Here is a 13,446-nt window from a genome sequence, read left to right on the forward strand (position 1 = left end):
TCTTTCATTTTCGGATATCCCAATATCCCTTATACACTGGTATGTTTCTACGTAGACATACATCAGTCACCTTCCTTAGCTTTATGTAGGCCTATATTCTGATCAATATCTATCACCTAATATGTAATCTTCCCTTGTATTGTTTCCGTAATTGCTGCTTCAAAGATAATTATAGGTCTGTGTTGACTTGCATTTTTCATTTACGCCCTTATTTGTAATATTAGCTGTATTGCTAAAAAGTTCTAATGTTCATTGCCAGTGGTAAGAATAATAAACCTGTTAGATGTTTTAAAATGATATAGGCATAATTCTGTTTTTTCCAGGAAAAGATATTAAAGTGTCATGCGATAATTGATGCAAATGTTTGATAAGGTAAACAATTTTATTTTAGATGTAATTCAAATAAAGGTGGAGTCTTCTTTTCCTTATAGAATGATCAAAATAAACAGTTGATAATAAATACAGTAGAACCTGCTTAATTCGGATCATTTGGAACGGAAGAAATTAATCCTATTTATGAGAAATCCAGATAAAACATATTTCAACATACATTTAAGTATCGATGGACTGTAGAGGATATCTGGATAGGTCGATAATAGATTGAAGTTTGGATTAAACTGATCTGAATTAAGTGGGTTTTTTCATGTAGTCTATTTCTTCCTGCATGTATTAAACATGTTTATGAATGTTAAACATCTATTGTCGGCGTATTATTGTGAATAGCTTCTCGAAGGAGAAAAAAATTTGACATTTCTCGAGAAAACTTCCGATATATCAACATTACCGTACCTATCTGAAAATGAATTGTTGAATAAACGCTGTTTTCTACTGTACAAACACTGACGCAATTACAATGTACACTTGTATTTCTTACATCGAGATCATTTTACAGTATCTTGATACCTACCTGCAGTTTACATATCGATTTAACTGAACACTTATTATTATGCTGTGTGAATATTCTTCAAAGCAATTCATTATTATAATGAAAAATTATTGTTGTTCATTGCTGGTGATTGCAGTGCAGCGACGTGGGCGTGTTGAATGAAGTATGCTCACTAGCATAGCGAAGGAAATCTTAGTATTTTGAGTGGATGGATGAGTCGATTAGAGACCGAATGGTTTAGATATCCGGTATAGTTCCTTCATTTAACTTTGTTAATTAGATTTACATAAGATGTTTACATAATCTTGGCTACTTAAGTAAAAGACTGAAGGCAAAGTGTCAAATCTATGTGCTCAGTTTATCAAGACCAAAATTGAGTCAGCAGTAATTTTCAGCAGGAACAATTTTACTGTAAAAAAGAACCAATAAACATAGGGACAGTAACATAATTTAGATTTAAAACGAGTCCTAAAGTGCTTCGAAATGTAATCGATACAGCCCTGTGATTTGATGTAGCAGGGTTCATAGCGAGTCTCTGCAGTTCTTAAAAGTGTTTACTTTTGAAAAAATTTAATAAGGCCCTAAAAAGTGCGTACTTTTCATAAACATTTCAAAAAGTGCTTACAAGGTATTTACCATTCTTTTGATTTTTGTTATCCCAAATTATTTTTTTAGATGTTATGTGTTATGGATAAGGATGATTTGGACGAGGGTTGTGGTATTAAATGAAAAGAAAGGTTTCACTTTGCATTACTAAAGCGCTTACTTTTACTATCAAAAAGTGCTTTCTTTTGCCTCAGCTTTAAAATGCTATGATCCAGTGTAGGCCTATTCGGTATGTACCGTTTCAGACAGTGCTGATGAACGCGTCAATTAATCATTTTTCGCGTGATCGCCCATCTTTTGGGTATCGATCGAGTTAGTTTAACTACGAAATCAAATCCGATTGGATTCATGAATATTCAAGCTGCACTTGTTCGATATAACGCAAAGATTGTCTTCGATGACGGCGGTTAGCAGCGCCGTGTAAGTTTTGGTTTCTGCTCTTGTGACTTTGAAATTAGTGCAGCGAGCTTAATGAAATTTACATAAGGTTTGCAGCACACACACCGACTGTGGGTTAATACAGTATGATGTAGCCGCAGGTATTGAATGAATTACGACGACCAATTCAATAAACTCAATTCACCGGTATAGACCGGCATCACAAGGCAAAGCAATAAAAAGTGACAGTACGGAAATTGAAAAGACTTGAAGGATGGAGAATATGTGACCTAACATTTACATATATAGCTTATCTGGACAGGTTCGAGATTGATAGCGTATCGAAAGCCGTTTTCTTAATGTATCAGAAAGAATTAGTTTCTGTTTGTTATTGGCCTGTGCATACCTGGTCCAGCTCCACCAATCAAAAATCAATGAAGTTTTGATCTTGGCGCACGTGAAAATGTGTCATTTATAATTTTCTAAAATCGTGTCGTTTTTAGAATCCTTCCTGAAATGGTTTTGGTCGAAGGTAACTGCGAATATTCTTCAGAATTTCAGATTTTTGAGAAAGCGAAATATTGGGAGGGCTAAAGCTGCTGTCGCTGATCCGTGTAAATGTTTCCAACAGATTTCATCGCTTGATGTTAGAGATATTTTCAACTCAGATTTCAGCTCCAGTTTACAGAAATGCCCCCTCAAGGTCTCTTTTTGGAATAAAGCCAATCCTGCCTGACTTATGAAAAGTCGGAAAACAATTCATTTCTTTGATCAATATTGGACAAGTCTTTGAAGCGACTAGCAGACGTTCTATTTCTGGAAACGAACATTAAAAGCATTTCGGTCACATCGCCGGAAAGCTTTCATTTACTAGGAATAACGTGTACTTTTGGAAGACTTACTGCATCTTGTTGGATAAAAAAAATGAAATCTAAGACATTTGAGTCGAGGCGTCTCTAATCGACATACAGAACGCAGTATTCGTTTATTGATGTATTCATTTCCAATTATATATGAGAAGAACTGGTCTATAGATTCAATTGATTTTTCTGCAGTATTTATGAAATGTTACGTTTCATATATAAACATTATTTTTAAGTATCTATTTTCGTAAATGTTACGGGAACTATTATAGATATAGACGAGTTATCGTCTTTCCTTTGACATCTCGCATTTTGATGATCGGGTAAATAATCAACAACCGCTCATAAATATGATCAATTCTCTGTGTTTTCAGAAGATTCCATTGTCACAAACAGCACTCAGGACGGACATCGCAGCAATTTATGCTATAATACCTGAGGGTACAACAAACGTCGTTTAGTCAGTGGCGGTCAGCGAAATGATTGATTGTGATATATATTTTTATATATATATATATATATATATATATATATATATATATATATATATATATATATATATATATATATATATATATATATATATATATATATATATATATATATACATATATATATATATATATATATATATATATATATATATATATATATATATATATATATATATATATATACATATATATACATATATATATATATATATATATATATATATATATATATATATATATATATATATATATATATATCGATACAATGTTGACAGTCAACGCTATGTCCATCTTGGTAAAACACACTTTCTCCGTCATGCTTAGCGAGTGATAAGATTATGTCATGCAAGGTCGATACTGGTGGTGTTATGCATGTCAAATGGCAGATCAACTATCAGGTTTTTTATTGCGCTGAACACACATCGTATAGGCCTTAACACGAGTTTATTAATTGTGTGCAGTTCTGCTTCCTTCACTCAATAGCCGCGATCACACAAGTGTTTTTGGCCCTCGCCGAATTTGGACCAGCCCGTATTTTAGCACAGGTCGCATAGCACATGTCAAATTATCTGGATGTGATTCACTTCACTTTGCATTGTTTAGTATCAAGTGCGTATCATACTAATGAAGGCGCACTCTAATTAGGTACAGGCCAAACTTGAATCCGGCCTGATCCGGGCCAAATTGTCTCCGCGCGATCGTGGTTTACTATAAACCCCTACCTCTGCGGATACTCGCTCATTCGTTATTTATCATTTTATGGAGAGCGGTTCACGTGAATAATGATGAAAAATTTCAATTCTCATTATTTTCTAGAAGCTCGGGCCCCGGTGGGGTTTCAGCCCGAATCGCAAATTGAAAACGGGCCCGAATTGAAATAATCAGTCGTCGTCTACGGAAAATATGAATACAGTCATCGCTGTAGTCGGTCTCTCTCTCGCAGGGCATTAGACCCTATTGCGAACTATACGACGCCGTGACACGTTGAAAATTTCCCAGCAGATTTCTGGCTCGGAAATGGTTGATCAGAGACGAGAGTTCGACGATGTAGCGGCGATATTAACCAGCGATCGTTAGTTATTTTCCCCGGAGATGTAATAATAACCGCGTAACTCGGCAAACAATAATCAGATATCGCAATTAGTAATATCATTAAACATTAGTTATAGTTGTGTTATTGGTTCTGTACATCTTCAATATCGCGTATACCATCCATTCATGTAGATCTGTATCCTACGTGCGAATACCAAACTTTCCACATACATTGTATAGGCCTATATTAAAACTAACATGTTTTACTACGATGTTTGTCACTAGAAAATGATGATTCATCATTCACGGAACTGGTATCATTGCGGCTACCTCTCGTCCGTCCGTTCATCAATCACTGAAGTATCCATTGACAAACTGGCCTTTAGATACTGATGAAATGATATACTACTTGTGTGTGTTACTAGATTCTGTCGTCCTCATAATTGATAGCATCCCTCGTGTGAACACTCAATGTAGCGCCTCAGTTTTCTCAATGATTATGAAAACAGTTTAATAGGAAGTATAAGGTGTGATCGGTGGTGCTGTGAAGAATTCTTCCGTTGACTGCGTGGTTGTAAGTTGTACTCAGTTTCCTGATTTCAGCGATTAATGCCTCGTACCCAGTTTGTACCGCTTCATTTTACATTCGTGGAAATCACTTAATAATTGCTAAAATGCGGGTCCCCTGACCATCCGTGGTTTCACCTAAACCGCTAATGATACTTATCTATAATACATTAGTATATTTGATGAGGTTTTGACCAGTGTTTTTCGTGTTAATCTAACGTTATGATGATGATTATGATAGCCGTATAAGTGCTGGTAATGGCTATAAATTGCGCGCCAAAATGTGTTCTTAATGCGCGGAATTTAGTTACGGCCCTCTCTCTATTTGCTTATACTCTCTCTATTCGCTAAACTCGGGCCTGGCCCCTCATTTTTGGTCAGGCCCAATTTGGCCTGGGCCAAACAGGCACGGTCTATTGGGCACTCCTGTAAGCGACTGTTCCCGACCTAATCTGGCCCAGGCCAAAAATGCCCATCAGTCCATTCTGACGTCGTCTATTTCAATCTATAATTGAATCATAATCATGCGTTTTGCTCAGATGAGTTTATGAGTTTATCTCGCTCACGTTTATCTCGGTAAATACGCTTCAACGAATATTCATCTGACACATGAGATCGAAATTCAGATATCACGTCGTTTTTTTTTTTATACGCGGTGATTGTTGTGTCATTGCGCGGCGTGTCCTAGTCAGTTCGGTATCCCCACAACATCATCATCAACAATAATCAGTGTTAGAGACCGTCGTCGAACAGTCTGATTATCGTAACTGTTTTGTATTACTGCCACATAACCCCCCTCACTGCTACTCAGCATCGTGCAGTTATGTTATGTGTTTTATTTGGTCATTAACCCGATACTTTCATCAAACCAAATGGGTATATCTGATTCATTTACTGTTGACCATAGGAAGTTTGGCTTCATAAAACGACACTTAATCCGCGTAGAATCGAGAGCCACTTGTTGATTGAGTTAATCTCATATTTCCAGCGTTGAACAGTCCCCACTCAATATTCACTGTATATGAAGGTTATACACGAGGGCAAATCTGGAGTGTCTATTGCAGGAAGAATTGACAATTTTTCAAATATTTTCATCAATAATGATCTTCTTGAAAAACTGGTTTAAAACAAGCTTAAAACTGAGTGAAGTCGTCTCGCAATTGTTTGGTCAATCGACTCGCTGAGCAATGCAACTGGTTACAACTGGTCGCAAATGGGCTCATAGGTCAACTGAGATGCGTGTCGTGATACTGTACGACTAGTCTCAGTGTCTGTTGTGACTGGGAAAGCTGGTTGCGTTGTAGAAAGAAGAAGAACATGTGCGACTTATTGTGACTGGCATGATAACCACTGATCAGACACATCATCCGTGTTATAACGATGGGCCTAATCTATAGAAGATCCAACAATGATAATGAAAAAATAATATACGTACAATCCAAAAATATTTGCTTGAGTTTCTTCATTTATTGGATGTTTCGACTATAAATTCTAATAGTCATCTTCAGGAATACTGATTAGTATTCCTGGAGAATATAGTCAAACATTGAATGAATAAAGAGCTCAAGGAAACATTTTCAGACTTAAGTTATTTTTTCGTTATTATTGTGGGATCCTCTATAGATTATTGTGACTGACAGGGCTGTCATTTGCGAGGCGTCACTGTCAGGCACAGGGTGTCTCTGTTGATGGACCTTTGCGACATGATTGTCACTGGCGGTCGCAGAGAATGGCGTTGCAACGAGTTGCTAGCAGTCGCAAGGCCGACCTATGCCTGACCTAAAACCTGAACTTGCCTTGATTCAATATTTCTATCTTCTCAAAACTAGTTTCTCATCGACACATCGTGTTCGGAGTAGTCTTGGAGTAATCATTTGAAATGATTACTCCAAGGTGTAGTTAATCCGATGAGGAGGACATTCAGTCAGGTGTATGCGATGGTCGTATTAATTCGATGCTGTAGAATTAACCCAGATTACACTAGATACGATCAGAGTCGGTGTCAATCAGTATGAATATCGGATTGATTAGTCTCACTCACTCCTGAAGGATATTGCTTCATCCGGAATGTATTGAAATTTTTCGCAGGTTTTTTCCGTCGTTGGAACAGGTTTATGAATGAACCGTGAGTGTTATACCGTGTACCATCGGTATTAATGTCACTATAGGGATACAAACCTCTTTACTGTATAACTGTGTGATTAAAGTTGCATTACTTGTTAATTGCTCGTGATTATGGTCGCGATGTAAATGGCTGAATTCGAGTCATTCGCCTCTTTTTAATGAGCGAATTAGTGATTATACTAGAATTGAAAGTGCATTAGTGATAATCTAGGGATTAACCGCTTGTTAATGGATTTGGTCATAAAGATTTCATTTATTTGGATTATTTTCATTCATAAAATTCAAGACCCGAAGCCCGTTTTAAGGAACAAATCGATACAATACGGATGAAAGTTAAAGGAAAGCCACTATATGAAATATGCCCTTGATGTTATAGAACACTGGCCCATAGCCTGGAATTTGCTAGGGAAGTTAAGGGTATATCCCTAGTAGAATCAAAAAAACATTTTGAAAATAAGAAAATAGTTCCATAATTCTTTCAATCCTAACAATAGCCCTTCCGAGTCTTGAACCTGGTACCTATGTTCACTAGTGAGCTGTAGTGAATCAAAATGTTGTGAATTACAAATGCATCTCAAATCTAAATAGAATCTTACACAACTTCAGTGCGAGAATTGAACGTTTTTCTATTATACCCGATTGGTTAATATGGTCCCTCGAATACAACTATAACGTTTAGAGTTATCTTGTTTTTCTCATGCGGTTGGCTGAATATTGGAATCAGCCTACACATCTATTGATGGATGGCCGTGGTGGTGCGGTGAGATGAGTTCTCTAGCATCGCCGGTCGAATATATCTCAGCTACAACGACGATGAGAAGAGGAGGACGGCCTCTGATCCGAGTACTATTGTCAGTAATATCCATCAGTTTTGTCACGATGCTATGATTATTTCCCCGGCAGTGGAACCACGTTAGAATGATGATTAGCGCGGCGAAAATAAATATAATCATCGAAACTTATAACCTTCATTAACGAATGAAAGAATGAATGAAGGAATGAAAATAGGAATGAAGGAATGAATTTATTTCTCAAATATATAAACGTATGTATAAATACTTGATGATTAATTACATATTATTTGTAATTTACATATTTGAGGAGGACACGTGGAGCCCTAAGAGCTGTACGTGGAAGGAGGATGCCCTTCTATATAGAAAGTTACAATATTGCTTGTATAATGTGATAATATAACATTTTCAATTGTGACAGAGAAAAGTAACGATGAGGATTGTTAGAACAAAATTGATCATTTGATCTCTGAAAAGTCTAATATCTATGGTATCATGAGATCTATCTTTGCCTTTTAGGTTTCATATTTCTCCAGACCTGAGCGTATTGTTTTAAATTGATGTGTTTTTGATATCGAAGCGTTAAGTGAATTACGTTTCTTATGTTGCCGCTCTGTGGGTTAGAAAGAGACAATATCATCTTTCGCCTGAGCTAAAACTGACAACCTTTGTCTTCACATTCTGACTCACTGACATTATCTCGTTACGAATAAAACCTTTTTGTCATAATTCTCAAACCGTAGGAAAATGAAACTGTTTTCTTCCATCTAGATAATCAGAGTACAGATGTCCCCATGGAAACAATCATTTGAGAGTGTGCATGTGTCTGTTCCGGTGTTTTTCCAGTGTTGTTTCTTCTGAAAGTATCGTGAAAACGAATGCGATAAAAGTAAAATTTTCAGCAGTTGATACATGAGAAAAAAGAACCGCAGCTTTTTGTATATGACACATAATCATTCATTCCCTAATGATGTGTTCAGGTATAGAGACGCTCGCTCTCTCCGAGTATATTACCTTTTCATTAAATTCGCCCAAGTTTACATAAGACATTTGAATACTCTCGCTCTCTCTCGGTCGGTCGTGACAAATGAGACAGATTTGTCTCGGCGTTCGTTTTCTGTCTAAATCTGTGCGTTATTTTGAAAAATTGCTGCCAATTCTGTTATGAAGCGTCAATAGCCGGAGACCACGCGCAGTTATAACAATTTCCACGGTAACATATTCGGCGCATTAGTTTTCGCTGTTGGTATACGTCGCTAATAACTACGTTCTAATGTTCGTCGATGTTGTATGTATTTCGTCGGAACATGGATAAATCAAAAGCCATTTTGTCATCAGCGGACGCCGATTTGTATTTTGTTGGAATCGCAGTCAGCACGAGGCCGTAAACTTTATCATCTCTTCCGAGCAATTTTCTCCGAATTTGCATTTCTAAAACTGCCATTAGTGAAATAATGAAATGGTGCCGTGAGTGAAATGTATACCGATGGGGGCTACTGTTCACAGAACTCTTCACTTGATTTTTCATGTTTTTGACAAATGAAATTACAGTAATCTGGCTGATTAATTTCAACGGGGAATGTGCAGTTCTTTTTTCTCTTCAAACTCTCGGATACAGAGAGGTCGACCCGGAATAACAAAACAATCATTACATCCGTCTAAACAAGCCAACAGTAAAATAGTCTTCAGACGCTGAATCAGAATTTGTAATTTATCATGGGCCCAATTAATTCATTAACAGATGAACGAAATGAATTTTGCGCGGGGTGATTCACTGAAAATGCATCACGAAAGTTCATGATTTTCAATGCAAAGATGAATTTGTAATTTTCCCATGATGATTCCGTTTAAGAAATGAACTCGTAATTGTCAGTCTTGATAGGAGACAGGATTTTATCAAAATCTCAAGCATTCACACTGGCCTGGTCGGACGTGTTTGGTTAGGCTGGGTCCGTGTCCGGGTTGAATTGCTCGAGCGATCACCGGTTATTTCTTGCATGTTTATCGGTAGGTGTTGATGTTACTCAGCCTCTATATCTCCTCTATACGGGTGTCTTTAGTTTAAGAAGGCTTCAATGTCTGCGACGATGACTGCAAAGCTTTACATCCGTTGAAATCTAATCCCTCGTATTGATTAAACCAATTAAGTTAAATTTCCTAGGGATGATGCGGATGTTTGTCGTATTTGTTGTAGCTCGTGGATTGATGTTTTCGTGAGGCGCGCGCGCGCGCAGCGAAACGCGTAATTAAAGTTTTACCTGATGAAATTCTAAATGAGTCGTCCCGGGGCAATTGACTGAGAACCCTCGCAGCGAATTAAACACCAATCTGTTAAATAATCAACTACGCGCCATTAGACGAAGCTTGCGTAATATATCGCTGTAAAATTATCTACGTCGTTGAACTTCGATGATTTTTTGCGTCTTAAAATTAGGCACTTACGGGTTTGCTGCACCTGCGGGCACGAAAATCATTCCTAGTCACGAGTTCTGACGCAGTTGAAACGCAAAAGCCCAAGGCACACGACGCATGGAAACAGGGAACAGAAAGATGTTTCCCTGTGCCATGTGCCCCTAAGCCCAATGTACATGACATAGGGAAACTAACATGTTTGGATCTCAGAAAAGCTGTTTCCTAAACCCACATTTCTTGTTTCTTGTAAACACGCACGATACAGGGAAACACTCGGAAACATTTTCCGTCTCCTGTTTCCGTGTTTCCCTGCACGGAATAATTAGACGCACGGAATCAACCATGTTTGATCTAGGAAACATCGTTACCAAAACTATGTTCTCGTACACGCACACGACACGATACAGGGAAACACTCGGAAACATGTTTCCGTCTCCTGTTTCCGTGTTTCCCTGCGTCGTATGCATTTGGCTTAATGAGGAATGAGAAAGTGTTTCTAGACAATGTTTGATTCCGTGTTTCTGTGTGTCGTGTGCGTGAGGCTTAAAGCACTTATCACGAAAAGTAATAAGTCTTCGTCGCCTTTGATACCGCGGTAAAAGACGGCGGATGTTGGTCAAAAGCGTTTTGCGAAATGAAAAGGTGTGAATCAATGTTGCAGGACTGCCACACCTTATCCATATAATTCAATATCAATGGTCACTGTTACTATACTAGACAAAAACTACTATCAATATCATACCACGTTTCACTCTCTCTCTCTCTCTCTCTCTCTCTCTCTCTCTCTCTCTCTCTCTCTCTCTCTCTCTCTCTCTCTCTCTCTCTCTCTCTCTCTCTCTCTCTCTCTCTCTCTCTCTCTCTCTCTCTCTCTCTCTCTCTCCTCCCTCTCTCTCCCTCCTCCCTCTCCCTCTCCCTCTCCCTCTCCCTCTCCCTCTCCCTCTCCCTCTCCCTCTCCCTCTCCCTCTCCCTCTCCCTCTCCCTCTCCCTCTCCCTCTCCTCTCCCTCTCCCTCTCCCTCTCCCTCTCCCTCTCCCTCTCCCTCTCCCTCTCCCTCTCCCCTCTCCCTCTCCTCTCCTCTCCCTCTCCCCTCTCCCTCTCCCTCTCCCTCTCCCTCTCCCTCTCCCTCTCCCTCTCCCTCTCCCTCTCCCTCTCCCTCTCCCTCTCCCTCTCCCTCTTCCTCTCTGGTAGATGGTTTTTGATCGATGTTCAGTTCGTCAGCGATGGTAAACTCATAATCGAACGATGATATGATCAGTGTTCGTCGTGCGATCAAATATCCGATTAGAAAAATTCGCCATCGTTTCGATAAACGAGCGAGAAGAGAACACATGAATTGATTAATTTCATTATGATATGAAACCCGGATACGATTTCGATGATTTGATGATCCATTCAACAAACGAGAAAATCGTTCGTAATGGCTCTCGTGTAATTTACCACTGAATTCAACGTACGAACTAAAATTGATGGAATTACGTTGCCAAATTTACCGGGTTAGTAGAAACGACGGATGATTGGCATCTCTCTTCCGAGTCTTGTGTGTTCATTCGCTTCAGGGAAATCGCTACCGTTTTTTGCTATGAGTTATTACTGAAATTTTCTCTCTATTTTAAGCAGATTGTTCGTGTGTCGCTGAAGGCTCTGCCGGAAATGTGTCGCTAAAAAGCGACGATGCCTTAAGTCGGGACTGAGGTTGAATCTGGACAAAATACCTGGATAGATAAGTTCCAGCAGTGGACAGAAGTTTAGCGGTGATCACACGGATGATTTGGCCCAGGTGAAACTTATGGCCGTATCTAAGCCGCGATCACACGATGAAGATTTGGCGCGGGCCAAATTGGCACGGCTTAGGCTCGAGTCAAATTTGGCCCGTGCCTAATTAGAGAGCGCGTTCAGATGTAAACCATTGACTCGATACTAAACAATGCTTAAACGAAGCGAAGTCAGTCATTTCCGGTACCAGTTGCATTTCAAATGCAATCATTTGTCTGGTGCTAAAATTTGACTCGGGCCCATTTGGCACCGGTGTGAACAGTTATTCTGGGCCAAATTTGGCGCGGGCCAAAAATGCTTGTTTGACTACGGCTATAGGAACTGGATCAGGGCTCTAAGGGTTGATATGTTCGGCGCGTATATGTTGTCGCTGTTGCTGATTTACTGTCTCCTCCGGAGGAGACGCTCGTGTTATAGATCAAAGATTGATCGCGGCTCGGTCCATGAATTGTGGTTATTAGCCGTGTCCCGAAACCTCATGGATGGACAAACTCTGAAACAGCATGCATAAAATTTTCCAATACACCCTCCAATACTGGCTAGTATTAATCAAATGTGATGTATAGGGACATAAGTAGGTAGGGAACGTACTCGTCGCGTCGGTGGCAAGCGGCGTGTCGGTCATTAACTACTGAGACATACAAAAAATCTACTGTCCAATCGTAGATATCGGGATTTCTACTGCATTAACAAAATTTGGATTGATGAGCCTTGTCAGATGTTACTCTGTGTTGCAATAAGGCAGCAGCACGTCAAGTGCTCGATTGCTACGTGTCATGATCGTCGTGATCGTCGTGATCGTCGTGATCGTGAAACTGTGATTATAGCTGCCACGTTCATGCTATGTTATTTAGAACGGTTTGAATATGCCGTTCCAAGTGTTCACGCTTGCGACAAGTCTGTTCCAAGTGTTCACGCTTGCGACAAGTCTGTTCCAAATTTTCCCATTCTAGTTTAGAGCTGACCAATTCAGCCTGTTCCAGGTACAGAACGGTCTAACTCTACTGATAGCGCGAACGTGCCTTGCGAGAAATGTGGAAGTGTGTCTTTTGTCTTACAGAATCCCAGCTCTTTCGATTCTTGACAGATTTCTGTGTCTTTTAATGCTAATCGAAGTCGTCCAATTCCAGCTATGTTCGATGCGTGAAGAAAAACGGTTAAAAGCTGCCACACAGCTGGGCGACAAGCCGAGTTTATCCTTTCTTAAGCTGCCTGTCAATCATGGCTGCTTTCGTTCAAATAGCATTTCCTCTAATGGTAAAACGTATAATCCAGTTATTGCTTTACTTTCATGAAAAATCAAACTCGATTTAAGCCGGATTGCTATTGGTTACGTCGTAGATACTGTGAAAGCCTGTTTACTGTTTTAATTTTGCGTGGGGAATTTAATTAAACACCGTTTCTAAAACGCTAGTTGATATTAGAATACTTGCCGGCAGATAGAAAAAAATAAAAAATACGTAGATGAAATCCAAAACTTGGCTGATATTTAATTCCAGGGGCCGCACCTGATGAGGATTG

At 39.1% G+C, this 13,446-nt stretch overlaps 1 protein-coding gene across 3 annotated transcripts in view; it reads left to right on the forward strand.

The window, feature by feature from the left end:
- The window catches only part of LOC141898456 (protein O-linked-mannose beta-1,2-N-acetylglucosaminyltransferase 1-like), a 51,179-nt gene that overhangs the window by 418 nt on the left and 37,315 nt on the right, over positions 1 to 13,446 (forward strand). For 2 of the 3 annotated variants that reach the window (XM_074784346.1, XM_074784344.1), the window contains exon 2: positions 324 to 372. The gene's annotated coding sequence lies outside the window, so the exon portion shown is untranslated. Of the gene's footprint in view, positions 1 to 323; positions 373 to 1,025; positions 1,135 to 13,446 lie in introns of those variants that run through there. The other variant, XM_074784345.1, reaches the window with a different exon arrangement.

This window comes from Tubulanus polymorphus, chromosome 2, assembly GCF_964204645.1.
Source record: "Tubulanus polymorphus chromosome 2, tnTubPoly1.2, whole genome shotgun sequence".
NCBI lineage: Eukaryota > Metazoa > Nemertea > Palaeonemertea > Tubulaniformes > Tubulanidae > Tubulanus > Tubulanus polymorphus.